Source organism: Pongo abelii, chromosome 21 (assembly GCF_028885655.2).
Source record: "Pongo abelii isolate AG06213 chromosome 21, NHGRI_mPonAbe1-v2.0_pri, whole genome shotgun sequence".
Lineage (NCBI taxonomy): Eukaryota > Metazoa > Chordata > Mammalia > Primates > Hominidae > Pongo > Pongo abelii.
The window spans coordinates 4,367,601-4,386,284 of NC_072006.2; the positions used below are offsets into that span (position 1 = coordinate 4,367,601).

The following is an 18,684-nucleotide window of genomic DNA, read 5'->3' on the forward strand; positions in this document are numbered from 1 at the left end:
GGGGCTGCTATTTGGATTAAAGGAGATATAAGTCTCAGTAGGTCACAGAATTCTTATTGAATTCATTTGTTTAGTAAAAATTTATTGAGCAACTCTACGTGGAAGGTGCTATGCAAGATGCTCTAACTTAACTAGATAAAATTTAGCCTCTTCCCTCCTGCCTCTTCCAGTCCAATGGGACAAAGAAGGAGAACAAAACACACATAATTAAGAAGAAAGGTGACCCATTTTACAAAGTATGGACCAAGGCAGGCACAACAAAAGTGGAATCACCTCGCATGTGACTGTTGTCCTCTGAAGTTGTGTAACATGGAGGCCCTGAATATAAAGGAACTGAATAGGGAGCCCTGAAATGAGAACCAGGGGAACAGCAGAACTGTAACACTCAGGTTCAACAATTAGAGTAATCCAAGGTGGTAAAGGAAGGCTCAATGTCAGTGATGCAAAGCCCCTAAGCACCACTCTTCCTCCAGCCCTGATAGCTCTCCCCAAATTTCTTCTCTTTATTCTTTTAGGAACACCAGAAATTTTGAACACTTTTCTGTTACCCCAAGTGGGAAACTCTAGCACCCATGGTGCCCTCTCGTGTGTAAAACAGGTTTCCTGTCCATACCAATGATAATGGCCAGGTGCGATGGCTTACACCTATAATCCCAGAATTTTGGGAGGCCTAGGCGGGCAGATCATCTGAGGTCAGGAGTTTGAGACCAGCCTGGCCAACATGGTGAAACCCCATCTCTACTAAAAATACAAAATTTAGTTGGGCATGGTGGTGGGCACCTGTAATTCCAGCTACTCGGGAGTCTGAGGCAAGAGAATTGCTTGAACACAGGAGCCGGAAGTTGCAGTGAGCCAAGATCATGCCACCGCACTCCAGCCTGGGCAACAGAGTGAGACTCTGTCAAACAAACAAAAAAAAGATGATGAGTTTCTTAAAACCCACCCATATCTCAAGTCCAAGGTTAACTGTGATTATTTTCAGAACACAATAATTTGTAGCCTGCCTAACCTGAATATCCTATTGGCAATCACTGATATGACCTAACTTTGGATCCCCTTCTTGCTCCACAATTTTAAAATACCGTCTCTACTATCCTAAATGACCTCAACTGATACATTCTCATCAAGAAAGCCATCTGGGTTATTTTTGAGATCCTACTTCAGGCTGCTAACTGCCCAACATCCATTCTTCACTTTTTCCTGATCAAATACACTTTATCACTCAGTTAAAATTCACTGACATTTACTGTTTATCCACACTTACAGAGGACTAACACTTGCGTTTCTGCTCTCAGCATACTGGTTACATTCTCTTCTTTCTCCATGCAAAATTATTTTTGGTTTGGGGTTTCTTGCAAGACAGACTCAAAATCATTTTGTATTATATATTCTCCAGCTTTCCCAAGTTTCAAGATAGCTATTCCTAAAAATGATCATGGGCATGAACAACATCTTTGGGGATATAGAGTTCCCAAATAATGCCATGGAAGATACAGCTTATCAACTGGTCCACCAGTACCCTACAAGAATGCAGGCCCAGTGTGGTGGCTTACGCCTATAATCCCAGCACTTTGGGAGGCTGAGGCAGGCAGATTGCCTGAGCTCAGGAGTTCGAGACCAGCTTGGGCAATATGGTGAAACCCCATCTCTACTAAAAATACAAAAAATTGGCCAGGTATGGTGGTGCATCTCTGTAGTCACAGCTTCTTGGGAGGCTGAGGCTGAAGGATTGCCTGAACCCAGGAGGCGGAGGTTGCAGTGAGCTGAGATCCTGCCACTGCACTGCAGCCTGGGCAACAGAGTGAGACTCTGTCTCAAAAAAATAAATAAATAAAATAAAGCAATTACATTACATTACACAGGCAAATGATTTACTCTCAGGAATATTTTATCTTTCTGTTTCATTACAAGGTCAGTTGTAGCCTTACTTCTGTTTCATTTTTCAACATTAGATGCGTTTATAATAACAGCTCCCTGCTTAATTATGTACAATTGAGCCCCTATAGTTATATCATCTTGTTCATTTGGAAATGACTTTGAGGGCAACTTAACACTCTGGCTCAATGCTCTTTTACCCACTGTACATGGAATGCTCTTGTCTACACTAATAAATTGCCCAATCAATAGCTCACAATTGACTAGCAGAAGATAAATTTTCTTTTCTTACAACAACTTCTAAAGGATCTCTGAAGTTTGGCAGGCAGAAGTTTGGAAGTACAGAGAAACTAACATTCTCTGGGAACAGCCTTCAACTAATGACTGATGGGAGTTGGTATATAAATATCTCAGTTCCCTCCCCTTCGGGTGGACTGATTTGGAGGCATGAGTTTTATACTATTTCCCAGTTCCTCTATTTTAATACTCCAATTTTGGCAGCCTTTCTGCTATGATTTAGATGTACATGTCCCTCTGAAATTCACATGTTGGAACTTAAACCTGAAGGTAATTATACTAAGTGTCTTTAGGAGGTGATCAGGTGATCAGAGCTCCACTGTCATAGATGAGATTAGTGTCCTTATAAGAAAAGCTTGAGGAAGGAAGTTTATCCCTTTTTTACCCTTCTGTCATGTGAGGACACAGCATTCATCCTTTTCCCTCTGGAGGACATAGCAACAAGATGCCATCTTGAAGCAGAGGAGAAGCCCTTTCCAGACACTGAATCTGCTGGTGCCTTGATCTTGGACTTCCAAGCCTCTAGAACTATAAGAAATAAATTTCTATTTTTTAAAAAGTACCCAGTCTAATGTATTTTGTTATAGCAGCAGGAATGGACTGACAGTTTCTGATATGGTTTGGCTGTGTCCCCACCCAAATCTCACCTTGAATTATAATAATCCTCACATGTCAAGGGTGGGGCCAGGTGGAGATAACTGAGTCATGGGGGTGGTTTCCCCCATACTGTTCTCATGTAGTGAATAAGTCTCACAGATCTGATGGTTTTATAAATGAGTTCCCCTGCACAATTAATCTTGCCTTCCACCATGTAAGACGATCGTTTGCTCTTCCTTCATCTTCCACCATGATTGTGTGGCCTCCCCAGCCATGTGGAACTGTGAGTCCATTAAACCTCTTTCCTTTATAAATTACCCAGTCTTGGGTATGTCTTCATTAGCAGTGTGAGAACAGACTAATAAACTTTCCTTCTATGTGTTACTTTCCCTCTCTCTTAATGGTATTCCACGAACGTTCCAAGTAAACTACTTGCTCTTGAATCCTTGCCTCAAGGTCTGTTTCTGGGGGGATATCCTAACTGAAATAGAGGAAATTAAAGGAATTACACTTAGAACTTGAGAAAATATTTTTTACCTTTTTTAATGCTTGTAGAAGATTAATCTTAATCAACAGAGCAAGGCAGCACAATCTGCTATTTACTAGGCATAAAATGGGAATAGTGATAACACCTAACTTATAAGCCTACTGCAAGAATTAAATGAGATAGTGTTTACAAAATATATAACAAAATATCTGGCATATAATACATGTTCAAAGAACTTGGTTACTGCTCAATCATTGTTCTAACTCTGAGGCACATCTTTTCTTTCTATAACCAAACAAAAAACTGAACAAATACCTAGTATGTGTCATAATTCCATACTTTTCAAACATTAGACAGTTTCAAAAATATCCCTGCTGTGTTTCATTTGAATTAAACCAAAATGGAAAAAGAATATTAAATCTCCAAAAGGAAGGCCATGTGTGGTGGCTTATGCCTATAATTACAGCATAATTATAATTATGGGAGGCCATAGGCAGGAGAATTGTTTAAAGCCAGGAGTTCAAGACCAGCCTAGGCAACAAAGTGAGGCCCTGTCTCTTAAAAAAAATTTCCAAAAGGCAGTTATGGTTTATCTAGAGAAGAATTGGCAGCTCTGGAGCAATGGTGTCCTTAGCAGCATTAGAATGAGGTTAGGGTTTCAACCAGCACTAAAATTCTACTTCCAAATGAAAAAACGTGAGGGTCTTTGCAGCAGACAAATCATATGAAATTTGGAGTGCACTGCAAAAACGGTCCCCATCCCTAACTGGGATGCTGTCCCATGTGTATCTACATGGCAATTTCCTCTCCTCCTTCAAATGTCACTTTCTCAATTACACCTATTCTGACCATCCTATTTAAAATCACGCCCTTTACTGCCACCCATCACAGCCCTTTTGATTTCCCTCATCCCACTCTATTTTATAAAGCACTGATGACCTTCTGGCATTCTATACATTTATTTATTATGCTGTTTCCTGTCTGTCTCTCCTTCTTTTTTTGTCTTCTATGTTCACAGAAGAACATTTTTATCTTCTATGTTCATTGATATGACTCCTCATGGTACATGCCACCTGAAGTAAGCAGAATAGTACTCAAGGTGCAGCTGCTGAATGGGTGAGCGACTCGTTGGGAATATTCATTGTAATATCTGTTTCCTATTTTTTAATCTAGTCTTCACAGGAGAAAGCAGACATAAACAGACACCACCCTAATAGACAGATCCAGTTATCTTGTTTTAATCCTACTAGTTAAGTGAGTAACTTAGAGCCAAATGTTCTTCTGTTTTACAGTGATATTCACAGTCATTGCACACCCTGGTCTTTGTAGAAAAGAAAATTCTTTTCAGTGGGTGGACTGTGCTCTGTGTTTAAAATAAAATTGAGGTCTGAAAAGAAATGGGAAGCTACTGTTATCACCCTTCTATCCCAAGCAAATAAAAACTCTAGGGACAACTCTGGAATTTTCTATCTCACTTGTTTTTCATTATTTTTTAGTAAGGTACAGTGATATTATTATTCTTAGTCGCCCTGGGTGATTCCAATATTGATTTTGAGATTTTTCCAGCCATTCTATAGAATGCATATCATTTATAAGGTTCTACTTCACTGCTGTGGGCACAGTTGCATTATGGATGTTTTATATTTTCCAGATGACAATATCACATGAAGTATGATACCATCCTTTTGCGTTTTGATAATCCCTACTTCCAGCAGGCTTAAAACCAGATGATTTCTTTTCCATTTCAGTTTAGTTCAAATAAAACACAACAGAAATTTTTAAAAAATTGTCCAGTGTTGAAAGAAATATTGAAAAAGTAGTTGCAGCAGCCTATTTAACTATGCAAATGTTTTCGCCAAATATCTCTAAACTCTATGCTTTTAAATAAACTTCATACCAGCATAAAGTCTTACTTCTAATTTTTTTTTCTAGGATAAAATTTTTAAAATGCATCTTTCTAAAATGTCATTTGCCTTATATTTAAATTGTTAAATAAGTTGGTCCATATTTTTGGGAAGCAAGATTAAGAAGACACAATATATGAGGATAAAATGATCCAAAAATATAGAGCAATTCAAAGGTTATAATTTGAATTATATTCACTCAAATTCAAAGGTTATAAATTCAAGACTTTAATGACCAAGAGGGTAACATAAACAATTAAAATGGCCTGATTATAGGCAGTAGGGAGTGATGGGGACTGTGACAAAGTGAAGACTCCATGACCGATCCATGTTAGAGGCAGCTGCTACTCAGCTACAGCAAATGATTGCCATGAAGAAAAATGGTCAGTGTTGACAAATTTTGCAACTATGTGTATGTGTCTGTATTTGTGTGTGTGATTTTTTGAATAAGAGAAGCCAGAAATCTATATTTTTTTTCTGGGAAATTTCACACTGTCTGTGTTAAACAGAACACATCTATACCACAAAATTAGACACTGCTCTAAATTGACATAGTCAAATATTTAGTACCTAATAGAATTCACAGCGTTCTACACCTTCCAGCTTTAAAAGGATAGCTCAATTCGATTTCAAAGATAGTAAAAATCTCCAGTTTTCATATCCTGTTACCTAGGGGTTAGTAGACTCTAACTGGTAAGTGATTCTTTCGACCAGTGTAGACTCCTAATATGCCAACACAGGAACTTGCCTTAGAAATCCAAGCTGAAGCACACAAGGTAACTGCTGTCATAGATAGTATCCATATATTGCTTTAAAAAATCCCTGGCATTTATCATCCTAGAATCTTCTATCTCTGAGAATTCTGCCGCAAATATATCTGACTACAAGCCTGAAAAGCCCTTGGGACTCACCCTGGGGAATCTCTTGCTGGGATCACTCGCTTTGATTTATTTCTCTCCCAAACTTTCCGATTTCTTCCTCATTTTATAGTGCATCTGTCGCTATGGAAATATTGGTGCCGAAGACTTGGGCAGAACCATATAAAACCCCAGCTTTCAACATACAAATCAAGTGATAATTGGGCAGGAATCACACCACCAATTAGGCATATTCATACCAGGTCTGGGACAATAAAGCAGTAGGTGTTATGCTGCATCTAGCAATCAAATAATTATTCTCAATGTTTTTCAAGAAGCTCAGTTTATTTATTCTATTGTGGGGAGGCCAGCTCTCAGCTTATAGTTTGCTTCACCACTTTCTCTCTTTTCCATGTGTTTAGAATCTCTACCTTATACCCATATCCAATATTGGAATTTTTGTCTTTCTCCAACAAGAAACAGGTAGAGGGTTTAATCTTTCTCTCTACCTCTTTTTTATTCACAGAAAATAGAAAACTAGTATTAGTGTGAAACTAGTTTGTGTGTTTTTAAAGAAAATGGATGAGATAACTTTTAGATTAGTTAATTTTAGATTAGCCAATTTTTGTTTAGGACTCCAAACAGAACTTTTCTTATCTGCTGAGTTGCTGTATGCCACAGCATTGATTGCCTTGGATTCAGATGATACAGGGTTTGACTCAGCTTCTTGACTCTATCTAACTGCGTGATATTTTGCCTTGAGTGGCCTTTTAAATCATGGCACCGCCTTTTCACATTTGCATTCAAATTTTTTAGCCTGGGTAATATCCATTCATCCATAGACATTTATTAAAGACCTGACATGTGTAGGTGTAAAGCCAGGTGCTAGGGATACAAAGGTGAAGAAACAAGATGCCTGCTTTAGAAGAGTTCCCAGTTTAGTGCAAGAAGGAAGTTAAAAAAAAAAATCTACAAAACATTGTGATGACTGTTTGAGAGGAACAATCTAGAACCATGTGGGAGGATTTTGGGGGAGGGGCGGGGTGGGGGAAGGTGGTAGCTGGATAGAAAGTTTTCAGTGAAGGGGTGATACTCAGATAACAGAAGATCATTTTGGGGGTAGGAATGAAAGAGAACAGATAGCAGACTGACAGAAGATCTAATTGAGAGATGCAAAGGGGACTGGCAGTGGAGACAGGGAAGGGCACATGCAAAAAATGTTTTTTAGGTTGCAATTTATTTGCTTACTTATTTATTTAGAGACAGAGTCTTGCTTTGTCGCCCAGGCTGGAGTGCAGTGGCGCGATCTCAGCTCACTGCAACATCCGCCTCCCAGGTTCAAGTGATTCTCTTGCCTCAGCATCCCAAGTAGCTGGGATCACAGGCGTGCGCCACCATGCCCAGCTAATTTTTTTATATTTTTAGTAGAGACAGGGTTTCACCATGTTGGCCAGGCTGGTCTCAAACTCTTGACCTCAGGTAATCCACCCACCTTGGCCTCCCAGAGTGCTGGGATTACAGGCGTGAGCCACCGCGCCCAGCTAAGTTGCAATTTAGATACTGCTTGGCTGTAAGGGTGGGAGAAGAGTAGACTCTACTTGGACTCTGAAAGAGAGAGCACACAACCTGCAGGTAGGTACCTGTTATCTTAAAAACCCTCAAAAAGGGTTAAAACACTACTTAACTCAAGGAGTGAATAACTATTATTCAAATATTATTGGCAAATTCTTTTTGTTTGTTTGTTTCTCTATCTCTAATACCTAGAGAAGAGAGAACATTGTCCTAAAAACCACCAGGATGAGAAAAACTCTAAGTTGTTTCTGTAAATTTTTTTAAATCCCCCTCCTCCATCAGTGTTTTTATTTTTAGAAGTTAAATCATACCCACATAGCAACTGTTCCTACTTTAGAGGAAGAATCTTTCTTTTAAACAAATAAAGTGTGAATTTTCTATTCTTCCAGGAAGTTCACTTCCTGGGTCAGTAAACTGTAATGTAGCTATAAAATAAGGGGGCAACACAGCTGACAGCTAAAAACAATTAGCTAAAAAAACAGTATTATACAAACACCATTTGCACGATTCCAGTGACCATTAGAAGCAAACACATGAAGTTCCCTCTAGAAAATAGCTAAAGAATTTCTTAAATAGTATGCCAAACTTGAATTTTAATTGGAAATGAAGCTAATAACTGTTGTGTCTATCAGAGATCTTATATTTGGAACCAAAGGTGGGAGTTTCTCTCTCTCTCTCTCTGTTTTTCTCTTTCCCCTTCTCTCCCTTCTTCCTTTCCTTCCCCCATTATGTAAGTTGTTATCAAAAGTGATGGAACCAATATTGATTGCAGAAAGTCTTCTTGGTTCAGTTGGAAAATAGGGTAGTAGAAGAGTAGTAGGGGTATGAACCAGTACTTTAGAGAAACAAAGGTACTCCTTATGGCCAATTTACCTTTATCATCAATGACACAATGGTAATTCCATTGAAAATTATCAAAGGAAATCCCACAACTGGATATCTGTTTTAAAATGTAAGTTAAATTTGCTTCTTATACAAGCAACCAAATATTGATTTTTGGTTTGGAACATTCAGTTAATCACAATACCAAACACCGCAAGGCAGTCCATTCATTTACTCTCCCTTTTCATGAGGAAATCTGCATGAACAGAAATGCTGAATCTGAGGATTTGAGAGTATTGGAGAGTCAAAGTGGGTTGATTAATCCAGTGACTTTTAAATTATCGGAGGTTCAAGGACCTCAAAGAAAACTTTTCTTATCCATTGAATTGTTGTATACCACAGCGTTTATGGCCTTTGGATTCAGATGATCCGGAGCTTCTTGACTCTATCTAGCTGCATGATATTTTGCCTTGAGTGACCTATTTTATGGTGCTCTTATGAAGACTAATTAATATACATAGGTAAAATACTTGGATGTGGGCTTAACCCATCTTGTTCAATATGTTAGCTTTAGTCACAAAAAGTATAATCTATTTTTCTTATAATCTACATTGCTGTTGCATGATTAGCTAATTATGCATGTGTGTCTCAACAATTGAGTGTTACCTTTCTAAAACAGTTACCTGAGCAGGCCTGATCCTAACATTTGAGAGACAAGAGTACAAAAGGAGTCCCACATGTTACAGATCTCAATATTTAAATACCATAAATCAAGCTAAAAAATGTTAATTTAAATGTGTTATATCTTCCTGGCTTAACAAATATGCCTTCATAACAACGTAGAAGCCAGATTTAAATTTAGAGTACTTAAATTCCGGAACATAGCAAAGCAAGGAGACCCAGTCTCTGCTCCCCTCCCCATCCCTTTCTCTTTCTACCATGGCCTCCAGCACTTGTGTGGAGACTACAAAGTCCACAAGTCCAAGCTCCACTTACACCTCCCACCAACAGTCTTTTTTTCAGCCCCCATTGGGCCCAGGAGCCCCATGAGCAGTGAATTCCAAGGTCCCAGCTATGCAGAGCAAGGCTCAGAAGGAGGCAAAGGGCTCAAGGGGAAACGCGGGGTCTTTGTTGCAGAGGAGCAGGGCTGTCCAGGTGCTGAGAAGTTGGAGTGCAGAGTAGCAGAGCCCTCTAATATGCAGTGACCGGGACAGGGACCTCTCTTGCTAATTTAAGATTATTTTCTCTGTCCTGTTTTTAGTGCAAGTGAAGAACAATTACCTCTTTTTTCTCTTCCACTTACAAGTCATCTTTCTTCACAGAAAAGTTTATAAAGAGTTATAAAAGCAACAACATGATTGTTAAGTTGCCTGGACAGCCACAGACATTTCCTATTTATCATGAGAACTGCAGTAAGAATATGCACTGATCTAAATATGATCTTTTAATATTTAGTTAATAATAACTTTATCAACCAAAGTTAATTGAACCAAGAGGCTGGTATTCATGGTGAACCAAACTCAAACATGACTATTGGGCTTGCTGAATATAAGATCATTCAGAAAAGAAGGCTAGACCTGTGTTGGTGCCTGACCTATTTCCAAATTATACCTCTTGCTTCTGCTTCATTGTTTCTTTCAGATTATACCTTTCTAGGATTTTCTGTTACCTGAGAAAACGGGACCTTCCTTTCAAAATTCCTGCTGGTATATAAGGATCAAGCTGAAAAGCCACACTCTTCCTGACATGTCACTACTGGCTCCAAGAGGAAAAAGTACCTTCTGTGTGGGGCACCCACATTGCACCTTCAATGATGCACATCACAGTGAACATTAGACCATGAACCTTAAGTTAAACTCCCATGTCATAGCAAATGTTTCCTATGGGAGGCGAAGAGAGGGATGAGTGGTATTCAACCCTGTTTAACCCTAAGTCCTAGGGTAACGGGCATTTCTGTTGTCTTTTTTTGTTTTGTTTTGGTTTGGTTTTGGCTTTTTAGCATCCATCACATCTCTTGTGTTTCTTTCATTGGAAAGGGGTAGTGGGTCGACTAATCAAGGCACCCCCCTCCCTCCTATCCCACGCCCAGTGGGCTGGGTGTGGGGGAAGAACCCCAAGCATAGCAGCCAGTGGACTGTGGTCAAGCTCTGAACAAGTCATTCTTGGCTGGAGTCTGTTTCCAAAGTGCCTGATATCTAGACCTGGAGCTGACTAGCTTCATCTGCTTCCAAGCTGTTTTGGGGTGTGTGTGTGCGCGCGCGCGCGTGTGTTTGGGATTCCCCATCCCCCGCCACATTCCTGGCAATTCTTTTAGCTACCTAATATCCTTCTAGTAAATTCCTTTTGCTGGAGTTAGGCAGAGTTTCTTTCATTCGCATGCAATCTAAGAGTCATTGCTGATACACTTGGCAGAGCCCCTGACGCAAGATATAATCAATGAATGTTTGTTACATAAAATAATAATTACAACCTAAATGTATATCACTGTTTATTTGTAAAATAGTGGGGGTTTTTTTCTGATTCATAAAACAACACATCATTGACTAATTTTTTTTTTCAAGGCAGGGCCTCACTCTGTCGCCCAGGCTGGAGTGCAGTGGCGCAATCTTGGCTCACTGCAACCTCCACCTCATGGGCTCAGACATTCCTTCCACCTCAGCCTCCTGAGTAGCTGAAATCAGAGGTGTGCGCCACCACACTCGGCTAACTTTTGTATTTTTTGTAGTGATGGGGTTTTGCCATGTTACTCAGCGTGGTGTCAAACTCCTGAGCTCAAGTGATCCACCCACATCCAACTCCCAAAGTGGTAAGATTACAGGTGTGAGCCACCACGCCCGGTCTACTAGTTTTTAAAATTTGGAAAAGTGTAACAAAATAAAAGCCATCCATATTTCCACCACCCAGAGATTGCCTAACTTTTTAATTTTTTTCTGTTTTATTAAATATACCTGCATGATGTTTTCATTTCACAAAACACATATTAACAATACAATATATGTAGTAGTGCATTTTGTTTTTTTCCACTTAAAATTGTGGTGAAGTTTGTTTCATGTCATTATATAATCTTCAAAATAATTAATTTTAATACCTATATAATAGTCTGTTATCTTGGGACCTTAAATATCTTTACCAAGCTCCCAAGTTCTAGTTATATAGGTTCTTTTTAATTTTTATTACTATGAAATATATTACAATACACAATTTTACCTGCAACTACTTCCTTACCAAAGACAAAAGAAAACATAAAATAAAAAACAAGAGGAATAGTATGTCAAATAATTTAAACTTTTAAAAGCTTTTGGCAATTTTCTTTTTTTTTTTAATGGTGACAGAGTATCACTCTGTCACCCAAGCCTGGAGCGCAGTAACGCGATCTTGGCTTATTGCAACCTCCACCTCTCAGATTCAAGTGATTCTCTTGCCTCAGCCTCCCAAGAAGTTGAGATCACAGGAGTCTGCCACCACACCCAGCTATTTTTTTGTATTTTAGTAGAGATGGGGTTTTCCCATGTTGGCCAGGGTGGCCTCAAACTCCTGGCCTCAAGTGATTCACCTGCCTTGGCCTCCCAAAGTGCTGGTATTATAGGCATGAGCCACCGTGCCTGGCAGACATTTTGATAAGTATTTTTAAACTTTTCTGTAGGAAGGTTGTATTATGTAACCCTCCCACCACAAGTAATGAAAGAGATTGTCCTTCTCACTGCATCCTTGCCAGTATTGAGTTTATTTTTTGTATTTTTTACTTATTTAACACATAAAACACGGCACCTCATTGTTATTTTAATTTGCATTTCTGTGATTAATAGTAATAACATTTATTAAACGTGTGCATTGGTCTTTTATTTCTTCCTTTTGAATTATGCATTCAGATATTTGGACAATTCTATTGGGGTGCTGTTGTTTACTCACTGATTTGCAAGAGTTGCTCAGGGCTATCATGAACTGTCATGTCATGTTTGGTGTCAATATTGTTTTCCATGATTCTGTTCTGTTTAAAATGCATGCATTGCTGCATATGAAAGTTTAAAATATATTCAAATCTTCATTTTGCGCTGTAATTCTTCCCATTGATTTTATGTTTAAAAAGTACTTCCCCTAAAATTCGTTAAATATTTTATTCTAGCTTTGTTTTCCACCTTGCATATAAACTTATCAATTTATGTAGAATTTTGTTTGGAGGGTCATGTAAACAGAGGTTCTTAGTTGAATGCTTTCTATACACTTAGCCAATTTCCATGACGTTTTTGTCAAATACTCCTCACTGTTTCATAATGCCTTCTCTGTCATATTTCTGGTTCTAAGAATGACCTAAATCTGTTTCCAGGCTCTTCTATTCCACTGAGCTATTAATCAATTCTTACACCAGTACTACATTGTTATAATGATTGTAGTCAATGATCAAATTTACTTTTGTTTCAACTATGGCACCCATTACCACCACCGCTCCCATCTAGCTACCTTCACCCCCCCACCACCCACATCTACCACCCACCACCCCCACCCATACCACCTCATCCCACCACCTTCATGTATTCGTCTCCACCATCAAACTTCCCCCCACCTCCACCACCCCCAGAACTCCACTCCCCACACCACCTGTATGTACCACCACCTCCCATCTTACCACCACCACTCACCTCCCCCACCACCACTACTATTCTTTTGAAAAGCTTTCTTTTATTTTTATATAGTGATTCTTCCAGATGGATGTTAGAATCATTTTGTAAGGTCCTCCCAAATCCCAATGTAATAAAACTATATAATTGATCTGGGAAAAATAACCGTTTCATAATATTCATCTTTCTACCAAAGCATGTCTTTCTTTGTTTGCTTCTCAGTTTATTGGTTTGAGTAAAATTGTACAGCTTTCTACAAAGGCTTTTATGTATTTCTTATTATTCACAAGTATTTTATGCATGTTTCCTATTTTTCTTACTCAATTTATATATTTGTGAATTCATGAATAGAATCATTTTCCATTCTACTTTTTAGTTAGTAAAACACTGGCATTTTGGGTGGCCATCGATTTTTGAACACGTATGTTATAACCAAAAACCTTACTGAAATTTTGTACTAGTTCCTTTAGGTTTTAATTGATCCCATTGTGTATCCATCACTTTTAAACAAAATCAAGGCACATTGTCTAATTTTTGGTTACTTATATTAAAAACTTTACTTAAGCATAGGCATTAAATGCTATTTTACTATTTATTTTTAAAAATCACCCTTTTATGAGACTAATATAAAGGTCTGAAATTGAAGCCACTTTAGAAATCTAAAACATAACATGTGTTCCTCTGTTGAACTACATTCATTTCCCTTGGGCACTCAGTCTTACTATTCAAAACTACAAAAAGGGCTCTGAATGAGAGACATTAAGTCACTTCTCACTTGGATTAAACAGGACAAATTTAGACAATTAAACGAAATAAAACAATTCAGAATTTTGACAGAAACACACCAGGAACTTGTTGCCATATAAAGAGCAATTTGTCTCCTAATTTAACTCCAGAGATAATGGCCAGGATGATTTTTAAAATAAAACATTGCCCACCTAGATATAGTGAGAAAGCAATTCCGTGCTCTTCTATATATGAGCAGATATCTTTTTCCCCAGATAAGCATACATTTCCTATTTCAAAAGATCAGAATAATAGTACCAACAAATTATTAATTCACAAAATATTTGTTGTGCTCCTAGTAAGTGTGGGGTCCTGTGTTATTGGGAAAGATTAGAGGGTTATAGTGATGATTATGGACAGGAATTGAAGAGACACTGGCATATAACAGAAGCTCAACAAATAATTAAATGTATTACTTATTTATTATTATACATAATGATTATTATTTATTGTTTACTATTAATTTCCAGAAGACAGAAAGTCTAGTTCACCATTGTCTTCCAAGGGCCTAGCATGGCAAATATAAACATGCAATAAATATTTGCAGAATATTTGTTGACTGATTGATGTATTTTTACAAAAACCTCAGTTGCCAAAAAAATATTTTGACTCAATTCTTAACTTCTAGCCTAAATCAGTTCTTAAAAGATGCATTTGTTAAAGCCAAGAATACTCTCCTTTTGAAGTCAGAATAAGGTTCTAAATTGCTCTTTCTATACTAGAAAAAAAAAACCTTCTAAAAATCAGATCTTGAAGTTGGCACAGGAAAATGCTATGAGGCAGAGTATTCATTCCTTCACTCATTCGCCAAACGTTTATTGAGCACCTTCTGCATATAAGACATAAAATAAATGGCCATTATAGAGCTTACAGACATAGCCAAACAAACAGGCATTTGCAAACTGGAATAAGTGCTGTGGAATAAAAGTAAAAGGATGATGAGAGATTTGGGTTGGTGGAGAAGAGAGGTCAAGGAAGCCCAAGGGATGAGTATGACCCAGACTGGCAAAATATAGAGGGAAGATGGTTGGGGATGTTCCAGAAACAGACAGAGGGTCAGTGTGACAGCATCAAGAGGAAGAGATGCACAATATGAGGCTGGCCAAGTATCAAAGGCTCTAGGAGTCTCTGGAATCTGTCCCAGGTGTGTGGGTGGTATTTTATGTAGGGAACTGACATTATTCTATCTGCTCTGGATGAAGGATTAGAAGAGCCAGGCAAGGAATCAGGGGTCTTGTTAGGAAGTTATACTAGTGGTCCAGGTAAGAGATGATAGCTTGCAGTTTGATAGTGGTGGTGGTGGGGATAGAAAGAATTTATCAAGATGTATTTAGAGATCTATATAGAAAATAGCATTTATAAGATGGCATGATGGTTTTAAATGTGGAGGGTCAAGGGAAAGGAGATGCCAAAGGTGATTCTTGGGTTTCTGGTTAAAGCCACTCCATGGACAGTGGTGCCATTTACCAGGTTAAGAAGGACTAGAAAGTTGTTAGCTTATCTTTGTTGCTATTATTGTTTTTGTTATTTAATTCATTTTGTTTGTTTTGCATTTGCTTGGAAGGGTAGCAAAAAGGATGGAAGGCAACATCAACAAATCAACTGGGACACAGTATGTTTGAGATACTCTAGAAGACCCAGGTCCTGGGTTGTCTTGCATAAATGAGGTACCTTTGAACTCTGCTCTTCCCTACAATGGTTGTGTATATAAAGCCGCAAATAGGTTAGTTCCCTTAAATAATCTTTAAAGTATTTTCTGAACCCATGCTACTCTATCTTTACCTTCTGCTCTTGTGCTAACATAATGTTAATGTTGTCATTAAACACAGTTCATAGGGATGTTGGTGTACTGGGATGAAGAGTGTCTCCCAAGAATTCATGCCCATCCAGAACCTGTGAATATGATTTTTAGAAATCAGGCATTTGCAAATGTAACCTGGTTAATATGAGGTCATATTGAATAAGGAACAGGTCCTAAATCCAATATGAATGACGTCCGTATAAGAAAAGCGAAATTTGGACACAGGGACAGAGATAGAGAGGAAGATGCCATGTGAATACAGAGGCAGAGATTGGAGTTATGCTGCCACAAGCCAGGGAACACCTGGGGCCACCAGAAGCTGGCAAAGGCAAGCAAGGATCCTTCCTTAGAGGTTTTGGAGGGTGCATGGCCTTGACAACACCTTGATTTTGGACCTCTAGCCTCCAGAACCATGAGAGAATACATTTCTGTGGTTTTAAGCCACCCAGTTTTTGGTAACTTGTTATAACTGCCCTAGGAAACTAATATAGTTGGGAAATTTAAGGGAATTAACATGTTTGAGCCTGAATCATTATATAGGGCACATAGCATAGGTTCAGTAAATATCCATTTCTCTCTTACTCGTAACGGTCACCACCATTCTCCTGGTGGTTTAAATTATGATTAATCCATACATCTATTCATCTAGATAGGTCTTACTATTCCGAGGACTGTTTTATAAGTGAGGAAACTGAGGCTTAGGAAAGTTAAATAATTTTCCCAGACTCACAAAGCTAAACATAGAAGAGTCAGAGTTCAAACACCTGCCTGCCATACCTACAGCATTTCAGCAGGTCCTGACAGAGTGGAGAGGCACTACCAGACTAGATTTTCAATGCTTAGATAACAATTTGATTCAATGCTTAGATATCAATTTTCAACTGATATCTAATTAACAGCAATTAAAACATATTTATTAATAAAATAACAAGCTGCAGATATCTAGTACAATCTCTACCCATTCACAGAAGAACACAAGATTTTTAGTCTAAGGCCAACATTACCAAGGAACCTGCCATTGGCTTATATTGCGTCCATTTAGCAGTGCATCTGCCTTGCACATACGTACTCCAAGTCAAGGTATTATCAGACTGGACATTTATGGCTTTAATTTACTTAAATGCATTTTCCTTATGTATTCCCCCACTTCATTTTGATGATACTGACTCATTCTCGCCACCTAACAAGACTATAAAAATAGTGTGAGTGCAGAGGAAACTGTCTCCAAACTTCATATTCTAAGATGCCCATCCTTTATATTATAAAGCAAAAAATAAACCCATGCTTTAAATTTACCTTTCTCCCTAACTAACCTGGTTATCTTTCTCCCCAACACTGAGTTGTTGTGCTGTTGAATATAACAGATACACAAATCTAAGGTGGCACAGCTCTTATTATAAGGTGTCAATTTCATAGAATTCTAGTGTAGGAGGGACTTCTAAAAAGCATCTTGTCCACCTACATCAGGTAAGAGAAAGAGTGTCTACAGCCTCCAAGTCCCAGAAGAGAAGCGGTTGCACTAGAAGATTTTTGTGAGTTACCTAAGACCTTGTGGCTATGTCTTGGTAGAACTCCGTAGAATGCCAGGTTTCCTGATTTTCCTAAAAGTGTGTTCAGTCTTTCAAGCTGTCATCAACTATTAACAATGACACTTTACTCTGGCTTTGTGCCAACTTTTCTTTTTGTTTATTATTCTGGCCATAAAAAGACCACCATAAATAGCCTCAGCGTTTCAGGTTCCCTTAATTGATATCTAATGTTGACCAATTAACTCAGCCCGAGTTGAAAGCTCCATATACACACACATGGTTTCAAGAAGGGCGATCGCGCTTATCCTCCAAACTGAGCAGTGATGATCCCTGGACTTATCAAGTTTACCCTCTAGGAGGCTGACATGGCACACAATTTTGACAAGAGTTTGGAACCGAGATCCTCTTCCACGCCCTGCCCACAACGGTGCCCACAAGCAGAAGTTCTCTCTCTCTCCGTTACAACCCACAAGGCGCGCGCGCACACACACACGCGCGCGCGCACACACACACACACACACACAAATAACAAAGGAAAACACAGCCTCATAAAGGCTCAGCTATTGTATCCTCCAGTCCACACCTGCCAAAAGACAAAAACCATACGGGAATCCTGCTCTGGCAATATGTCCAACACTTCTCGGGAAAAGCAGCGCCGTGGCACCCCCAGGGCGTGCGCTGCTGTATACACACAAAGAACTGGTGCTGGGCTTGCGAGCGGTTCGGGGTATCAGCACGCTCTCAGGGCTGGAATCTGGGGTTCTCCTCCACGCCCTCCCGCCCAGCAAAATGGAACCATCCTTTATTTGGTTGGTAGAGAGCCCAGGCTGGATAGTAGCGCATGGGTTGAGGGTGGGCGGTCCCGTATCCCTACCCTCCAGGCAGCAGGTCCCTAGCCTTTGCATCTCCTAGGAGATGCAGGATCGCGCTGTCACAGTGGTCCTCTTCGCATCCTCTCCCGGCAAAGAGAGATGCTCCGGGTACCAGCGGCGCGCATCCCCGCAGGCTCCTCTCCTCTCGCGGATACCCACCCAGGCAGCCCCGACAGGCGCGCCTGCCTACCTGGTGGCCGGCTGTCAGCGAAGCGGCGGTGCCTCAGCCCCTTCTCAGCTGCTACAGCGCTCCCAGCGCCATGTTCCCGGTCTCCCCGGGCGCACGCTGGGGAACTACTACTGGCTGGGTAGGGGCAAGGGGGGCGGGGGCCAGCGGGAGGGGGTAGGAGGCAGAGCCACAGCTTTCTACTCTCCACCCAAACCTCCCCCAGCTACTGAGCATGCCCAGCTGCCCGGCTTCGCCCCTCGGAGGACTGTCCATGAGCGTACGCAGCTGCTCCGGGTTTTCGTGGCAGCCGGCGGGAGGCAGGCTGTAGCGGCGGCCGGGGGTGGAGGTGAGGGGGAGGGTCGGGGGGCGTGTCTACACTCAGGGTGCAGGATCCCGGAGCTGGAGCAGGCGACCAATCCAATCACGTTTACTCCCAGTCGTCCCCGGCGGGGGCAGCTCCTGCACGCCCTCTCCCCCAACACTCGGGATTTGCAGAAATT

At 40.0% G+C, this 18,684-nt stretch overlaps 1 protein-coding gene across 2 annotated transcripts in view; it reads right to left on the reverse strand.

Moving 5' to 3' along the window:
* The window catches only part of PAK5 (p21 (RAC1) activated kinase 5), a 301,165-nt gene extending 282,691 nt beyond the window's left edge, over positions 1–18,474 (reverse strand). The window contains exon 1 of one of the 2 annotated variants that reach the window (XM_054541538.2): positions 18,206–18,451. The gene's annotated coding sequence lies outside the window, so the exon portion shown is untranslated. 2 annotated transcript variants of the gene reach the window in all.
* Positions 18,475–18,684: the final 210 nt, after the last annotated feature.